General features: G+C 46.6%; 1 protein-coding gene and 1 long non-coding RNA gene across 8 annotated transcripts in view; one reads left to right on the top strand and one right to left on the bottom strand.

Moving 5' to 3' along the window:
* Positions 1-19,276, top strand: part of PKNOX2 (PBX/knotted 1 homeobox 2) — a 689,215-nt gene that overhangs the window by 645,292 nt on the left and 24,647 nt on the right. The window lies entirely within an intron of this gene.
* On the bottom strand, positions 1,005-6,289 carry LOC311511368. Its single transcript, XR_014709267.1, has 3 exons — positions 6,008-6,289; positions 2,221-2,386; positions 1,005-1,522 (listed from the first exon to the last, which is right to left on the bottom strand). It is a non-coding gene; the product is annotated as an uncharacterized lncRNA (long non-coding RNA).

Here is a 19,276-nt window from a genome sequence, read left to right as displayed (position 1 = left end):
TGCCCCCACTGCCTCCCTTGAAGTGGACAAATCTACTGTGGGGGCTGCTGTGATCCAAGTAGCCAATGCAATCACTGACCTTCTGCTAACAACGGTAGTGACTCTGGGAAATGTGCAGGTCATAGTGAATGGCTTTGCTGCACTGGGTTTCCCTAACCTTGGTGGGGCGATAGACGGAACACATATCCCTATCTTGGCACCGGAGCACTTTGCCAACCAGTACATAAACCACAAGGAGTACTTCTCAATGGTGCTGCAAGCACTGGTGGATCACAAGGGACATTTCACCAACATCAACGTGGGATGGCCGGGAAAGGTGCATGATGCTCACATCTTTAGGAACTCTGGGCTGTTTGAGCAGCTGCAAGAAGGGACTGACTTCCCAGACCAAAAAATTACTGTTGGGGATGTTGAAATGCCAATAGTTATCCTTGGAGACCCAGCCTATCCCTTGCTCCCATGGCTCTTGAAGCCGTACACAGGCAGCCTGGACAGTAGTAAGGAGGAGTTCAACTATAGGCTGAGCAAGTGCAGAATGGTGGTAGAATGTGCCTTTGGATGTTTAATAGCTCGCTGGTGCTATTTGCTGACTAGGTTAGACCCCAGCGCAACCAATATTCCCATTGTTATTACTGCTTGTTGTGTGCTCCATAATATCTGTGAGAGCAAGGGGGAGCCGTTTATGGTGGGGTGGGAGGTTGAGGCAAATCGTCTGACTGCTAATTTTGAACAGCCAGACACCAGGGTGATTAGAAGAGCACAGGTAGGCACGCTGCGCATCAGAGAGGCTTTGAAAACCAGTTTCATGACTGGCCAGGCTATGGTGTGACCGTTGTGTGTGTTTCTCCTTGATGCAAACACGCCCCCTTTGTTGAATTTAATTCCCTGTAAGCCAACCACCCTCTTCCTTTGATAACAGCTGGAAAAGGAAATAAAGTCACTATTGTTTTGAAACAATATATTCTTTCTTTATTAATTAAAAAAAAGGAGATAACTGATAAGGTAGCCCAGGTGGGTGGGGAAGGAGGGGAGGAGGGAAGGACCAGGGCACATTGCTTATTGTAGCCACACTACAAATCAAAACTGTTTGAATGACAGCCTTCTGTTGCTTGGGCCATCCTCTTGAGTGGAGTGGCTGGGTGCCTGGAGCCTCCCCCCGCATTCTTGGGCATCTGGGTGAGGAGGATATGGAACTTGGGGAGGAGGGCAGGCGGTTGTACAGTGGATGCAGTGGCGGTCTGTGCTCTTGTTGGCTTTCTTGCAGCTCCACCAGACGCCTGAGCATGTCCATTTGCTCCTCCATTAGCCTCAGCATTGCATCCTGCCTCTTCTCATTGCACTCACTTAATGCTTTCCTGGACTCTGCCAATGAATGCCTCCATGCATTCAGCTGTGCCCTATCAGTGTGGGAGAACTGCATGAGCTCGGAAAACATGTCATTGCGAGTGCAATTTTTTTCGCCTTCTAATCTGTGATAACCTCAGGGACGGGGATGATAGGGGGAGTATAGAAACATTTGCACCTGCAGGGGGATAAAAAGGGAGAGTAAAATTTAAGATGATACATTTCTGAGAACAAAAGGGAGACTCTTTCACAGTGAATCAAGCAATTCACAGCAGACAGCACATGTGCTTCAGGTACAAGGTCGCATTTTGCCTTTTATATTGAGCGCCTGCCAGTATGGGGACACATCACACACAGCTGGGCAACAGAATTCGGTTTCCAGGCAGCCATGGTAAGCCAAAGGGTATGCAGATTTGGCTTCTAATGCCTTCATAACATGTGGGAATGTTTTCAAACTGCAGTGTCCCCCTTTCCCATAGCAAGCAATGCCAGTTGGGTTTGCCATTTAAAAGGAAGGGCTGCAGTTTTCGGGGTGGACGTGCAGCACACACCTCCCCCCACCACTCTGAGTGGCTATTTGGAATGATCCCTTCCCCCACCCCCACCCACCCCCCGCCTTGTGACTATGGGATGATCCCTTTTAGCCAAGCATAAACAGCCCAGCGTGAACGGGGTCCTTTTACTGTTCCCTTACAAAAATTCCCCTATTTCAACCAGGTAACCATGAACGATATCACTCTCCTGAGGCTAACACAGAAAGACAAAGACCGAATGTTGCTTGAATGTGACCAAAACCCAGGACCATTCGCTGCCATGCTTTGTGCTGCAATAATTCCAGACTACTTGCTACTAGCTTGGCTTGGTAAAATGTCCTACCGTGGAGGATGGAATAAGGCAGCCCTCCCCAGAAACCTTCTGCAAAGGTTTTCAGAGTACCACCAGGAGAGCTTCATGGAGATGTCCCTCGAGGATTCCTGCTCCATCCCCAGATACGTTAACAGACTTTTCCAGTGGCTGTACTGGCCAGGAATGCATCCCAAGTCTTCAGGGCAAATCAAACATTAAACACTATTAGAATCATAGAATATCAGGGTTCGAAGGGACCTCAGGAGGTCATCTAGTCCAACCCCCTGCTCAAAGCAGGACCAATCCCCAACTAAATCATCCCAGGGCTTTGTCAAGCCTGACCTTAAAAACTTTGAAAGAAGGAGATTCCACCACCTCCCTAGGTAACGCATTCCAGTGTTTCACCACCCTCCTAGTGAAAAAGATTGTTCTAATATCCAACCTAAACCTCCCCCACTGCAACTTGAGACCATTACCCATCGTTCTGTCATCTGCTACCACTGAGAACAGTCTAGATCCATCCTCTTTGGAACCCCCTTTCAGATAGTTGAAAGCAGCTATCAAATACCCCTTCATTCTTCTCTTCCGCAGACTAAACATAGAATCATAGAATATCAGGATTGGAAGGGACATCAGGAGGTCATCTAGTCCAACCCCCTGCTCAAAGTAGGACCAATCCCCAATTTTTGCTCCAGAGCCCTAAATGGCCCCCTCAAGGATTGAACTCACAACCCTGGGTTTAGCAGGCCAATGCTCAAACCACTGAGCTATCCCTCCCCCCAACAATCCCAGTTCCCTCAGCCTCTCCTCATAAATCATGTGTTCCAGTCCCCTAATCATTTTTGTTGCCCTCCGCTGGACGTTTTCCAATTTTTCCACATCCTTCTTGTAGTGTGGGGCCCAAAACTGGACATAGTACTCCAGAGGAGGCCTTACCAATGTCGAATAGAGGGGAACGATCACGTCCCTCGATCTGCTGGCAATGCCCCTACTTATACATCCCAAAGTGCCATTGGCCTTCTTGTCCACTGTAACCCCTAGGTCCTTTTCTGCAGAACTGCTGCCTAGCCATTCGGTCCCTAGTCTGTAGCGGTGCATTGGATTCTTCCATCCTAAGTGCAGGACTCTGCACTTGTCCTTGTTGAACCTCATCAGATTTCTTTTGGCCCAATCCTCTAATTTGTCTAGGTCCCTCTGTATCCTATCCCTACCCTCCAGCATATCTACCTCTCCTCCCAGTTTAGTGTCATAGCAAGCAATGCCAGTTGGGTTTGCCATTTAAAAGGAGGGGCTTTTAAACCCTGTACTGTAGTTATAAAGTTGCACTCTCCAGAGGTGCCTTCTCCTCCTTCAGGGTTGGGGATCCCACCTTGGGAGAGTATTGGCTCCAGGGTGATGAAAACGTCCTGGCTGCCGGGGAGAATGGATTCACTGTTTGCCTGCTGCGCATTCTCCTCCTCCTCCACCTCCTCCTCTTTCGCATCCACAAAATCCTCCTCTGTGTTGCGAGACTCCCCCCTTGCAGATGTGCATGGATAGTGGTGGGGTAGTGGTAGGGTCCCCCCATAGAATGTCATGCAGCTGATCATAGAAGTGGCATGTCTGGGGCTCTGACCCAGAGCGACCATTTGCCTCTTTTGTCTTTTGGTAGGCTTGCCTGAGCTCCTTGACTTTCACGCAGCACTGCTGTGTGTCCCTGTTTTAGCTCTGTCCATCATGCCCTGTGCGATTTTGGCATATACATTAGCATTTCTTCTTTTTGATCAGAGTTCTGCCTGCATGGATTCTTCTCCCCATACAGCAATCAGATTCAGTGTCTCCCGTTCGCTCCATGCTGGAGCTCGTTTGCGATTCTGGGGGACTGCATGGTCACCTGTGCTGCTGAGCTCACCATGCTGACCAAACAGGAAATGAAATTCAAAAGTTCCCAGGGCTTTTCCTGTGTACCTGGCTAGTGCATCGGAGTTGAAAGTGCCGTCCAGAGCGGTCACATTGGAGCACTCTGGGATAGCTGCTGGAGGCCAATAATGTCGATTTGTATCTGCACTACCCCAAATTCGACCCAGCAAGGTCGATTTTAGCACTACTCCCCTTGCCAGGGAGGAGTACAGAAGTCGATTTTAAGAGCCTTTTAGGTCGACGGAACAGGGTTGCTTGTGTAGATGCATTCATTATAAAATCGACCTAATGTGGCTAAATTTGACCTAACCCTGTAGTGTAGACCAGGGCTAAGAAAAGGAGAGTTACAACTATAGATAAGAGTGCCATCTGGTGACATCTGCAATATATATCCATAGACTATAAGAGCATAAGGGATCATTGTTCTGGTCATCTTGTTTGATCTACTGTATAACACAGACATAAGACTATCCTGAATTAATTCCTGCTTGAACTAGAGCAGATCTTTAGAAAAATATCCACTCTTGATTTAAATATTTCCGATGATGGTGAACCAATCACAGCAGAGGCATCAGACCCAAGCATCAACTGTTGTGAAGGTCTTTCAGTTTTGCTGTTCAGTTCAACTAAATATGTATGGAAATTATAGAATAAGAAAATTCCATCCCCCAAAAGATTATATTAATCACCCTGCCCCCCTTGACTGAGTTTGGCCCTCCTACATTGGCCGAAGCGTGAGAACCCCTGAAAATTATTAGATTCCCCACCTGTGGATATGGATCCATGCTCCTCCTGGCTGGTAAAAGCCAGTGAAGAGCAGCTATGCTAATTACTAGGGAAATAGTCTCCTTCAGCAAAGCATAACTACCAAACTCCTTGAAAAACACAGTTCATCCAGTAGTGTAATGAATAAATTAGGTAGTGAATAAATTCAGGTAAATTATACCCATTTCTCATTTGGGAAATATGGAATTTACCCACTTCTCATTTTGGGAATATGGAGTTTGGTTTAGGTTAGTTTATCCATCTCTTTTTTTTTACCACTGCACTACTGAGTTCACCCAGTTGTCAAGAAGCCAACACTTGACCCTGAAAAAATCTCTAACTACTGTGCCATATCCTCCCTCCTGTTCCTTGGCAAAATAATTATGAAAGTATTAATCATCACCAAGATCACCAAGACAAGCTTTCCATGCTCATACTGCTGGGCCTTTCTGCAGCCTTTGATACAATGGATCACCAGGTACCGCTAACCCACCTACACAACATAGCAGGAGTAGGTAATCCAGCACTACACTGGCTCTAACCATTCACCTTCAGCAGAACTCAGAGCGTGCTCCTCCTCTCTGAAGGCCCTCACCTGCAGGGTCCCACAGGGATCATACCATCCCCACTTCTCTTCAGCGAGACCAATATGAGACCACTGGGACAAAAAGTCAGACACCATGGGCTGGATGGTAGGTTGATGATACTCCACTATATATCTCATTCTCAGCTGATGCACCCACCCCACTATGAAGGTGTCAGAATGCCTACAAGAGATGAAAGATGCTTCTTGGATTATGATCAGCTGACTCAAGTGGAACCCAGGCAAGACTGAAGTGGTGATTGAAAGGCAGAATTGCTTTGAAGAACTAGCGAAGACACTGACCATGCATTTACTTTCCTTTTCTTTCAAGTTTATTGTTGAAACAGCTCTTCGATGGCCTACAGCTGGGCAGATTGTTACCGGTACCAGTGAAAATTCTGATTCAATTTGCTCAATGCACAACAGTTTATTTGAGAAAGAATCACTGAAGCAGTAGAAGGTTATATAAAATGTCTCCCTAATAAGTCTCAATTCCCCAAGCATAAACCCTCAGTAACTATGTTGGTTTTACACAGTATCCTGATTGGAAAACAAAGCCGGTATAGCTACCAGTCTTAGATGGAGACTTCTTTTCTTCTCTTCTTCTCCCCTCTCAAGTACTTGGTCTGTCAAATGTTCCCCGAAGTAGGATCTTGGTTACTCCAAGGTCCTCTGGTTCAAAAGTACTGCAAAAGTCCCTCGTAGCAGGGTCTTGGCTACCCTGAGACCTTCTGTCTTACAGCATCATGGACCTCTTCAGATGTTAATTGGGGAACTAATTAACTAATTTACTTTACTTAGCATTTATACCTCTATTTTCAAAGGAGTCACATGTCCCAAAAATATGCCTTGTGGGCGTTTTGTTACTGTTTTTTCTCCAATTAATATTTTAGAAAGGACTGCAAAACAGACACAGGCCAAAGATCAGTTGACGTTTACCCTCTCATCAATCATTCACTTGAGCTCCCAGTGTAGTGTCATCCAAAAGGGGTTATTTTGGCCCGGGCCAACCTGTACCAAGCCCACTGATCACGTGTTTTTGCGTTTTCTTTACTTTGTGAGCTGGTCAATCGGCTGACATGTTTCAAAGTCTCATGTTGAAACAAATGCACAAATAGAGCCTCAATTAACCATTCAAGTGCAATTTCAGCACTCTCAGTAAATTTCCACACCAACTGTCTGATGCTAAAAGAATCCTGCTCCCAGAATCCTTTAGCCAGTTCAGACATCCCGAGCTGGTTTGTTTACCTGCCGTGTCCGTAGATACGGCCGATCGCGACTCCCACTGGCCGCAGTTCGCCGCTCCTGGCCAATGGGGGCTGCAAGCTCATGCTTATTACATTCATTCAGATCAGTCACAGTAATTCATAATAATTCACCATTATCCCAGTATTTATGAGTTTCCCTTTTTTATGCATAGGAGCATTGAGATTTGGGGAAGTGAATGGATTAGCTTTATATATATGGGTGTGTGTGTTTTCCCTTCTCAGTCTCCTGTTTCTGATTAGAGGGAAATCTCTTTTGAGATGAGATGGAGAAGTAGGACATAGCCCCCTGAAGGTGCTTGTTTCACTTGCGTGCAAGCTGGGAGGTTGTAAGGATGGACATTGACACATGGAATTCCGAGATTCTTTATGGGGCCTCTGCCATAGGGAATCATAGGCAAGAGGTATACCCAGGCAGATATACAGCTACCTCAGGGCCTCTAGGGGCACCCTTGCTTAGCTGGAGCTCTGTGGGAGAGGAACCTGCCAAAGTTGCCATGATTAGAGAGGAGCCTGGAAAGATGCCTGTGGTAGGGCTGGAGCCTTTGCACTTTGACACATTTCTGGGGCCTCATGATGCCTTCTGGGGCCTCCATGATGTCCCGTGCCCACATCAGCTGGGAGCAGGATCAGTCTCTTCCTGGCCCTTCTCCACTGTTCCGCTGGGGGCCTGGCAGAACACAGAGACAGTCCCCTCCTTGTCATGGTGCAGGAATGCTGTACAAGCAGATTATTCACCATGAGCATCTCTTCTATGCTCACTTTGAGCAGCATGGAGAAGGGTGAGGCGGGGGCTGCCTCAGACTGAAAATTCTGTCTGAACCCAAAAAAAGTTTCTCCAGCATTATGCTGCAGAGAGTGAGACAGGCTAAGATTTTACTGCCCGGAAAAATCCCAAGTTCAAAAGCAAATTATTTAGTTTATCCAAAAGGCTTATGAGGTGACTTGATTATGGCATTTAAGTATCTGCATGAGGAGAAAGTTTCTGATTGCAGAGGGCAGTTTAATCTATCAGACAAAGGCATAGTGACATCCAATGACTGGAGCTGGAGTTGGATAAATTCAGACCTGCTGTAAGGTGGAAAAGTTGAACAATGATCGAATCTACATTTGGAACATCTTACATGGGGAGGTAGAACCAGATTGTTAAAGGTATTTCAGTGCCTGAGGATGCAGAGAGGAGCCCACTGGGTTATCATAGGCACCTAGGTGCCTAACGCCTACAATGAGAGTGAGGCACCCACGTGCTTTTGAAAATTACAGAATCTCAGGGTTGGAAGGGACCTCAGGAGGTCATCTAGTCCAACCCCCTGCTCAAAGCAGGACCAATCCCCAGTTTTTGCCCCAGATCCCTAAATGGCACCCTCAAGGATTGAACTCACAATGCTAGGTTTAGCAGGTCAAAGCTCAAACCACTGAGCTATCCCTCCCCCCCAAAAAGCTCACTCCTTCGAGCCGGTTTGAGGAGTGCACAATGCTGCTGAGCTAGAAAGCTTGTGGCTTCCCTGTCTCTGTGCTGGTCACATGGAAGTGCTCATGCTATGGAAAGTGGAATTATTAGCTCCATAAGCAGCTATTGGCCAGCGTCCTCATCGGCAAGATCACTGCGAGGTGTTTGGGTAGGTTGAGGTTGTTTGTGGCAAATGGCGAAAGAGTTAAAAATGCAAATGGATATCAGGAAGGTTTTCAAACAATCAGTGCCAGAAAATGCCCCTGAATGTGATGCAGCGATGGTTCCAGAGGCACAACCTGCTGCTAAGAAAAGGAGAACATGGAAGGAAGAAAATAAAAAATTTCAGGCGCAGTGGGAAACGCGGTTTCTTGTGTTTCTAAGCCATCCAATTCCGTTTCTGAGCAAGCTGCAGTGTGTGCTGTTTGTAAGAAAGAAATTCATCAAATTAAAATGTACGCGATGCAATGTCACTATAACACTCACGCAGGGGAAGTTGAACAGAATTATCGTGGTGAGTTTCAGAGGCGCAAGCTGTTAAATGATGCAAAAAATCCCACTAAGCATCTCTTTGTATCTCAAGTTCTTCCATGAGAATTTCAGGCTAATTCAGAGTAAACCTGCAGATCTCAGTCTTATGGTGTAGACCAGTGGTTCTCAAACTAGGGCCGCCGCTTGTTCAGGGAAAGCCCCTGGCAGGCTGGGACGGTCTGTTTACCTGCCGCGTCCACAGGTTCGGCCAATCACAGCTCCCACTGTCCGTGGTTCACCGCTCCAGGCCAATGGGGGCTGCGGGAAGCCGCACGGGCCAAGGGATGTGCCAGCTGCCTTTTCTGCAGCCCCCATTGGCCTGGAGCAGGGAACTGCGGCCAGTGAGGGCCACTATCAGCCAAACCTGCGGACGCAGCAGGTAAACAAACAGGCCTGGCCCGTCAGGGGCTTTCCCTAAACAAGTGGGAAAGGGGTCCTGCCTCATACTGAGAAAGAGGGATGATCAGCAAGTTATCTCAAGTGCCTATACACAAATGCAAGAAGCCTGGGAAACAAGCAGGGAGAACTGGAAGTCCTGGCACAGTCAAGGAATTATGATGTGATTGGAATAACAGAGACTTGGTGGGATAACTCACATGACTGGAGTACTGTCATGGATGGATATAAGCTGTTCAGGAAGGACAGGCAGGACAGAAAAGGTGGGGGAGTTGCACTGTATGTAAGGGAGCAGTATGACTGCTCAGAGCTCAAGTATGAAACTGCAGAAAAACCTGAGTGTCTCTAGATTAAGTTTAGAAGTGTGAGCAACAAGACTGATGTCGTGGTGGGAGTCTGCTATAAACCACCAGACCAGGGGGATGAGGTGGACGAGGCTTTCTTCTGGCAACTCACGGAAGTTACTAGATCGCAGGCCCTGGTTCTCATGGGAGACTTCAATCACCCTGATATCTGCTGGGAGAGCAATATGGCGGTGCACAGAAAATCCAGGAAGTTTTTGGAAACTGTAGGGGACAATTTTCTGGTGCAAGTGCTGGAGGAACCAACTAGAGGCAGAGCTCTTCTTGACCTGCTGCTCACAAACCGGGAAGAATTAGTAGGGGAAGCAAAAGTGGATGGGAACCTGGGAGGCAGTGACCATGAGATGGTCAAGTTCAGGATCCTGACACAGGGAAGAAAGGAGAGAAGCAGAATACGGACCCTGGACTTCAGAAAAGCAGACTTTGACTCCCTCCGGGAACTGATGGGCAGGATCCCCTGGGAGAATAACATGAGGGGGAAAAGAGTCCAGGAGAGCTGGCTGTATTTTAAAGAATCCTTATTGAGGTTACAGGGACATACCATCCCGATGTGTAGAAAGCATAGTAAATATGGCAGGCGACCAGCTTATCTTAACAGTGAAATCCTTGCTGATCTTAACCACAAAAAAGAAGCTTACAAGAAGTGGAAGATTGGACAAATGACCAGGGAAGAGTATAAAAATATTGCTTGGGGATGCAGGAGTGAAATGAGGAAGGCCAAATCACACCTGGAGTTGCAGCTAGCAAGAGATGTTAAGAGTAACAAGAAGGGTTTCTTCAGGTATGTTAGCAACAAGAAGAAAGTCAAGGAAAGTTTGGGCCCCTTTACTGCATGAGGAAGGCAACCTAGTGACAGAGGATGTGGAAAAACCTAATGTACTCAATGCTTTTTTTGCCTCTGTCTTCACGAACAAGGTCAGCTCCCAGACTACTGCACTGGGCAGCACAGCATGGGGAGGAGGTGACCAACCCTCTGTGGAGAAAGAAGTGGTTCGGGACTATTTAAAAAAGCTGGACGAGCACAAGTCCATGGGGCCGGATGCGCTGCATCCGAGAGTGCTAAAGGAGTTAGCGGATGTGATTGCAGAGCCATTGGCCATTATCTTTGAAAACTCATGGTGATCCGGGGAAGTCCTGGATGACTGGAAAAAGGCTTTTGACACAGTCTCCCACAGTATTCTTGCCAGCAAATTAAAGAAGTATGGGCTGGATGAATGGACGATAAGGTGGATAGAAAGCTGGCTAGATTGTCAGGCTCAACGGGTAGTGATCAATGGCTCCCTGTCTAGTTGGCAGCTGGTGTCAAGTAGAGTGCCCCAAGGGTCGGTCCTGGGGCCGGTTTTGTTCAATATCTTCATAAATGATCTGGAGGATGGTGTGGATTGCACCCTTAGCAAGTTGGCAGATGACACTAAACTGGGAGGAGAGGTAGATACGCTGGAGGGTAGAGATAGGATACAGAGGGCCCTCAACAAATTAGAGGATTGGGTCAAAAGAAATCTCATGAGGTTCAACAAGGACAAGTGCAGAGTCCTGCACTTAGGACGGAAGAATCCCATGCACCGCTACAGACTGGGGACCGAATGGCTCGGCAGCAGTTCTGAAGAAAAGGACCTAGGGGTTACAGTGGACGAGAAGCTGGATATGAGTCAACAGTGTGCCCTTGTTCCCAAGAAGGCCAATGGCATTTTGGGATGTATATGTATGGGCATTGCCAGCAGATCGATGGACGTGATTGTTCCCCTCTATTCGACCTTGGTGAGGCCTCCTCTGGAGTACTGTGTCCAGTTTTGGGCCCCACACTACAAGAAGGATGTGGAAAAATTGGAAAGAGTCCAGCAAAGGGCAACAAAAATGATTAGGGAACTGGAACACATGACTTATGAGGAGAGGCTGAGGGAACTGGGATTGTTTAGTCTGCGGAAGAGAAGAATGAGGGGGGATTTGATAGCTGCTTTTAACTACCTGAAAGGTGGATCCAAAGAGAATGGATCTAGACTGTTCTCAGTGGTAGCTGATGACAGAACGAGGGGTAATGGTCTCAAGTTGCAGTGGGGGAGGTTTAGGTTGGATATTAGGAAAAACTTTTTCACTAGGAGGGTGGTGAAACACTGGAATGCGTTACCTAGGGAGGTGGTGGAATCTCCTTCTTTCAAAGTTTTTAAGGTCAGGCTTGACAAAGCCCTGGCTGGGATGATTTAGTTGGGGATTGGTCCTGCTTCGAGCAGGGGGTTGGACTAGATGACCTCCTGAGGTTCCTTCCAACCCTGATATTCTATGGTTCTATGAAGTGTCTGCTCTAGTTTGAGAACCACTGGTGTAGACCTTCCCTGTTAAAGTTTAAGCAGACTGGAGATGGCAGGATCAGGCCTGGGGCTTTCCTTTCTCGTCCTCTAGCAAGTAATAAGCTTATTGACACAGCAGGACCTTCCCCAAGGAAGAATAGGCAGTGCAGATTGTTGCTTTGAAGTTAATCTTCTATTTTCTATGCATACACAGGTAAACTGGTTGTATTCATTCACATAAGGTAATTAGCCATTCAAACTATCAAGACAGTTCACAGGTGGTTTACTATGTGGAATTGCAAGTTTCAAGGAGAGATTAGGACAATAATATTACTACACCATAAGTCCCATCTAAATGACAATATCCCCTTTTGATCACCAAGTCAATAGAACACAGTAATGAAGCATTATAAGATAAGAACAGAATTTAGCATCTACAAGCTAATTAAATCACACTATTAAACTTCTAACAAAATACAGGTAAACCCAGACAAATACACTTAACATCTACCCTTAATTTCTATTACTACAAGTAAATGGGTTAATGATGGCTGGTCTAGTAAATCTCTTTGAAATTCACATTCAAGTAGATTGTCTTGATTACATTTCAGTGCCTCTTATTAAGTTGTTATGGGTCATACCCAAGTTGACTGGCCTGTCAGTATCACAACCAGACATTCCAGTACTCCCAGGAATGGAGTGGGGCTGGCCCTGCCGGATGGCCCCACACCTGCTGGTGTGACCTCACACTCACGATGCATACGGGGTCACGCTGAACGGAGAATGCCATTTTGAAGAGCATGCCACTTCATCCCCACCACTGTGACCTCACACGTGCAAGGTCACAGATCAAATGCGGTCTTCAAAATAGCACCCCCTGTCTGGTACCAGACAAAATCACATCTGGTTTTGTCTTAATACCATGCGTGGGGACAAACTACTCGAAGAAAGGACTGTCCAGTTTAAAACAGGACAAATGGCCTCCCCAGGGATGACTTTCTAAATAACAGAACTCAACCACACAATATGGGTTCAATGCAAGAATCACTGGGTGAAATTTTCTGGCCTGTGTTATGCAGGAGGTCAGACTAGTTGATTCTTATTGTCTTCTCTGGCATTAAAATCTAGGCACTATAAAATTGGGTGACCCTACTCCTGTCTGATTAGAGACAGGCTCAAGCTGCTAATGCCAGTTGTAGCTTCAAACATAGCCAAAATTTAAGGGAGTTAGGATGCAGGATTTTGGTAGCAGCCCAGCTCTGTAAACTAGCACATTGTCACTTTATCAGCGTTCATCATATTCTACCCAAAACACCCTTAGCTTGTCAGCTCTTTGTGGCAGGGTATGGATCTTTAGAGATAGGGCCAATGTAGACTTCTTGGTGGCACAGTTGAGCCTAAGATCTTGGGTTTTTTAGCCCAACTGCCACCTTTATGGAACAATCCTATAGCATTTAATCGAGATTATGCCGAAGAGGCCTTCTGGAAATGAACCCCATGCTGTTGTATTAGAAACAGAAACTATTGTAAAAACCTATAGAGTTTAGTAGAAAATGACAACTTTTCTATAGGAGAATCCAAAAAACCTATAGAAAATTTACGGTTTTCTGTTGCACTTCCAGCAGCAGTGCAGGATGCGGGGGTGAGTGGTGACATTTTGGGGGGTGGAGTATCCACACACCCCCCGGCAGGCAGCCTAATATGTCTCCACTCTACTCTGCCCCTCCAATCAGGGAGCAATAGGGTGTCACATGCTCACTCTGCAGCCAATTAGAGGGCAGCACTGTAGGGGCCCTACTTCAAATTCTTCTCTGCTTTCTGTGGAGACGGTGGGGCCAGCTGGGCCATGGAGCTGCAACTTGTGGGCCCCCAGGCAATCCAACTCATAAGTGCCTGATGGGGTCCTGCAGCATCCGTTTGTGCCGGGGCACTGAGCGCAGCATGCCCCCGCCCCAAGCCCCTCCCTGACCTTGCGATCCCTGCCCCCAAGTGGTCCCCAGAGCCCCACCCCTGGCCTTGTGTCCTCCCCACCCTCTGTCCTTTGGGGCCAGTCTGTGGAGCCCTTTCCAGCTCCCCCCACACTCCCAACCAGCCTCTTCTTTCCCCAGTCCACCTCCAGTCACCAGCTTCTGCCACATCCTGCCTCCACCCATCTCCCCCGGGCTGCTATCTGGAGTCTCCTTGGTCCCTCCCACTACCCGGAGCCTCCTTCCTGACTTTCTGCTATCGCAGCCCCCAAAGGGATATCGCACCGCTTCCTGGATCATAGTCCAACAGCTTCACCTCCTGGCTCTGAGCTCAGAAGTACTCACACACACTTGCACACTAACACCCTGCTTTGCTGCCCAGATCCTAGCTCATACCCATTCGTCTTCTACCTACCCCCAGCTCTGCTACTTGGCTCAACTGTGGGCATGGATGAATGTTTGGGGGACAGTGAGTAGCAACACCGCGCATCCTACTTTCTGGGTAGGGGAGTTGGCGGGTGATCAGGGAGCTTGGGGGGACAATTGGGAGAGTTGGGGAGGGGAGCTGGGTGGGGGTCTGGACCTTGACTATACGTTGACCAAGAAATTTGGACCTTGACAAAAAATAATTGAGTACCCCTGCCCTAAGCCAATGGTCCCATGCCTGATTAGCACTTTTTCTCTTTTAAGCACCAGATAAGCTAGCAAAAAGCCTCTGATGTGAAGGAAATTCACTCTAGTACTTGCTGTGTAGTTTAGGTGAGAAGTTTTGGCTTCTCTAATATTTAGTTGCTTCCACTGGAAGCTGTAAATCAAGATCAGCTTTTATGAAATGGGGTTCGCCTGAGGCTGGCATAGTAAAGGTTGGTCAGTGAGTGATGGTGAGTTCTAAACAGAGTCTGTCAACCCTTCTTTAGCCTTTCCCTGCTCTTGTCTCTCCAGCATACAACACTCTCACTCCTGTGGCATGATGTCCAAAAATGAACCGGAAAGTAGCATTCCATGAGGTTCCTTAAGGAGCAGTTCTCTAGCAATGAGACTGGCAGTCTCCCATCAGTACACCAGATGAATTACTCTGTTTTTAATCGGACTGTCCCTACCATAAATGTGCTTTACAGGACACACAGAAGATCTCCTGTGGATTAAATGTGGCACGTCATATAGATTTCCTATCAATCTTATTTCAGAGTAATGTAGGTTGGACCTGGGCATCAGACAAAGAACATGGACGAATATCCCAATGCTGAAGTTGAGAGACTGCAGGGAAAACAAGCTGTCTAGAGCTTCTGTTTTGAGAGAAATGTGGAACATGGACCATCTGGGCTGCTAGGCCTGCCATGATCACTGGATATTCTGTCTAGTTGCTAGGAGCTGTCATAATTTTAAACAGATGAATCATCACATGTGGTTCAGAAGTTTGTGTGCTGGCAATCCTTAAATCAATATTTACTTAAACTTGTCATTTAGTGACTAATTGTGCTAATTCAGTCCTCTGACCTTTTATCATCCCAGAGCAGGGTAACTACTGCCCTCAGCTGGCTCATTTGCAGAATAACAGGTTTCAGGGAAAATAGTTGTTACACAAAGATAAGTTCTTTCATCAAGTTTGTTTTGTATTGAAGTCTCCAATTTTGTACCCATGTGGTGTTTATTTTATTTTAGCAAGTATGTCCCATTATCTGAGATTCATTTGACTCTCTGCAGTTAGTGGCAAAATTTCACAAAGTTTGGCTGTTTCTCCTGTTGAGGCCATCCCTAACTCATCCATCTCCATTCCTCTCTCACAACCCAACCCAGCCCCATCCTCCTCCTTGCTCTCACTTTCTCCGTCTGCTCATGTTCTGCCAGGCACTAAGCACACTCACTCTCTACACACTGATGGAAATCGCTGACCGGAATACCACTGGTTTAGGAATACAGGTCTAGATTCACAAAAGGACGTAGACTACCAATTGTCCCTTTAAGCACATAAATCCCAGAATCAGGCACCACTGGGATTCACAGAACCCCCCACCCTGCTTTTTCCAAACCCTTTAAGTACTAAACTCACTTGGCACCTAGATTTTTTGCAGTAAAATTCCCTGTGGCCTTATGTTTGTGCTTCTGCACATGTGCACTGCGGGACACCTAAGCCCCATAATGATGGATGAAATGAGAGAAGATAGGTGTTCCTCCGTCTAACTCACCTGCAAGGCCTGATCTAGTAAGTCAGCTCAGAGGCTGCCTACCAGATTGGGCCCCAATAGGCATTCTTCCACAAAACAGCTGGGGAGACAAGGACCTCCCTTAAGACTTTTAGTCCAGTGGACTGGTGGGAGTCCTCCCTCTGCCTGATGGACAGAAGGGATTTTCTATCTCTGAGGTGCATGTCCTAACCACTGGGCTATAGGTCATTTGGGGAAGGGGCAGAAATGGGGCTCAGTCTCAGTCTCCCCTGTTGAAACTGTACCATTGTGGAGAAGGAATTGTTGGGCTGCAGAAAAAATGTGCCCAAGCACAAGAACAATTCTGGAGCCTGGTGGTTAAAGCACTCCCTTGGGAGATGCAGGATCCAGTCCCCCGGTTCCAATGACTGTTTAAATTAGCTTCATTAGGAGGGACTGATGGAAGCCCACACCAGAAAATCCTATTGCCTAGTGGTCAGGACACCCACCCAAGAGGGAGCAAAGCCCTGTTCAAATCCTTTCTTCTCCATCTGGTAAAGGGAGGACTTGAACCAGGCATCTCCCACTTTCCACAGGAGTGCTCGAACCGCTGGACTGGACTCTAACCTTCACCCCTGGCTTCTTGCAAAAATGGTGCAGGTGTGTAACACCAAGTGAGGGTTTGCAGCTGAGAATCCCAAGCAGCCTGGACTTAGGCATTGAACTCCTTGAGCGGGGTGGAGTTTAGAATACACCCCTCACCTTGCCATCTCCCATTGGCTAGTTTAGGTGGCACCCGCTCAGCATGCTGGCTTTTGTGAATCCCATTCTGAGGTGCTTCCCCATTCATTGTGTGGGGAGACTAGGAGCCTAGCTCATGCGTTGTGAATCCCAGTGGGTTTCTAGGCCCCTAAAGTTAGGCATGGCAATGCTCAGCATCATCAGGCCTTAGTACCCTTGTGAATCTAGCTCATAGGAATGACCAAACTTGATCAAACTGACAGCCATCTACCCTCCTTGCAGTCTCTAATGGTGGCCAACACCAAATGCAACAGCAAAAAATCTTATAATGGACAATTATGGAATAACCTGCCCCCGGGGAATGTCTCTTTATAGCCCAGGCACTTAAAAGTTGGTTTATGTTGGGCAGGATGAAGGTTTATATCTCTTATACAGTTTTATCCCAGCTAGACCCACTAAACCCGTGCTCCTTATGCCTTTTACATGGGACATTTGCAGACTGGAATGTAGCAGGTGCACCTTGCATTTTTCAGGATGCTGTCCAGAACAAGCTGAGTGTGTGAGCTAACAAATTTTATAAAGCTTCAGCAAGATTTGCCATGGCGCAATACACAGAGAATCAGTTATTAATAAGGAAGTAACTTCATCTCTTGGGTAACTGGCAGGAAAATGTCATTCAAACAAATGCCTTGAAATTGTTATTCTTTTTTTATTATTTCAGTTTTAAAAGACCCGAACAATCCAACCAACTATTTTTTAATATTTGTTTGAAAAGGAATGGGTTATTCTTAATCTGGGAGTTGGTGACTCCCGTACTGTGGGCTTGGCTAGTGGTTCCGAGGCGCCAGTAAGCAAGGTACATAGTGGCTCATTTTTCTGGAATGCCCACAGAATCTGTAACCATGTAACAAAGCTTTGGATCTGGACAAAGGTGTGAGTGCTCCTGTGACTGGAGTCCCAGTGCAGACTGGGTTATATTTTAAGACGATCTGGAAAGCTTCAGGGAAGGGAAAAGCTTCTGCCCAGTAGAGCAGAAACACTGTCTTGTTAGCTGCCCAGTGTAAAGTAGCATTACTCAGAGGTCCCCTCACATGTTGCTATTGCTGAGCTCGTTGGAACATGTATATTTTATTCAAGAGTTACAAGCTGAGATGTGCTGGATATGAAGTTTGCATAAACAGTTGCATTAAGAGGGGAATTTTGAGTAGGATTAAAGAGGTTATTTGACCTCTGTATTTGGTGCTGGTGTGAGCATTGCTGGAATCCTTTGTCCAGTTCTAATGTCCACAGTTTAAGAAGGATGTTGATAAATTGGAGAAGGTTCAGAGAACAGCCACAAGAATGATTACAGGGTTAAAAAACATGCCTTATATTTATAGATTCAAAGTAGTCAATCTACTTAGTTTAACAAGGTTAAGGGGTGACTTGATTACAGACAATGAGTATCTACATGGGGAACAAATATTTAATAATCACAGAATCATAGAATATCAGGGTTGGAAGGGACCTCAGGAGGTCATCTAGTCCAACTCCCTGCTCAAAGTAGGACCAATCCCCAACTAAATCATCCCAGGGCTTTGTCAAGTCTGACCTTAAAAACTTCGAAAGTAGGAGATTCCACCACCTCCCTAGGTAACGCATTCCAGTGTTTCACCACCCTCCTAGTGAAAAGTTTTTCCTAATATCCAACCTAAACCTCCCCCACTGCAACTTGAGACCATGACTCCTTGTTATGTCATCAGCTACCACGAGAACAGTCTAGATCCATCCTCTTTGGAACCCCCTTTCAAGTAATTGAAAGCAGCTATCAAATCCCCCCTCATTCTTCTCTTCTGCAGACTAAACAATCCCAGTTCCCTCAGCCTCTCCTCATAATTCATGTGTTCCAGTCCCCTAATTACTTTTGTTGCCCTCCGCTGGGCTCCTTCCAATTTTTCCACATCCTTCTTGTAGTGTGGGGCCCAAAACTGGACACAGTACTCCAGATGAGGCCTCACCAATGTCAAATAGAGGGGAATGATCACGTCCCTCGATCTGCTGGCAATGCCCCTACTTATACATCCCAAAGTGCCATTGGCCTTCTTGGCAACAAGGGCACACTGTTGACTCACATCCAGCTTCTCGTCCACTGTAACCCCTAGATCCTTTTCTACAGAACTGCTGCTTAGCTGCTCGGTCCCTAGTCTGTAGCAGTGCATGGGATTCTTCCTTCCTAAGTGCAGGACTCTGCAATTGTCCTTGTTGAACCTCATCAGATTTCTTTTGGCCCAATCCTCTAATTTGTTTAGGTCCCTTGGGCTCTTCAGTCTAGCAGGGAAAGGTAGAACATGATCCAACAGCTGGAAGTTGAAGCTAGACAAATTCAGACTGGAAATAAGGTGTATAATTTTAACTGTTAGGGTAATTAACCACTGGAACAATTAACCAGGAGTTGTGGTGGATTCTAGATCCCTGATGATTTTTAAATCAAGATTGGCTGTTTTTCTAAAATGTAAATTCTAGGAATTATTTTAGGAAAGTTCTATGGTCCATAATATGCAGGAGGTCAGACTAGATGATCACAGTGGTCCCTTCTGGCCTTGGAGTCTATAAATCTCTGAAAGTTTTACAGAAAGCTCAAAGATCTACTTTTCAAACAGATCTCTCGACAGAAACACACATATTTTGCACTCTAAAGTTGGATTTGTGGGTACAAACT

Source organism: Lepidochelys olivacea, assembly GCF_965140295.1.
Source record: "Lepidochelys olivacea isolate rLepOli2 genome assembly, chromosome: 22".
Lineage (NCBI taxonomy): Eukaryota > Metazoa > Chordata > Testudines > Cheloniidae > Lepidochelys > Lepidochelys olivacea.
The sequence above is the reverse complement of the archived record's forward strand: the minus strand, read 5'-3'. Positions and strand labels throughout refer to the sequence as shown.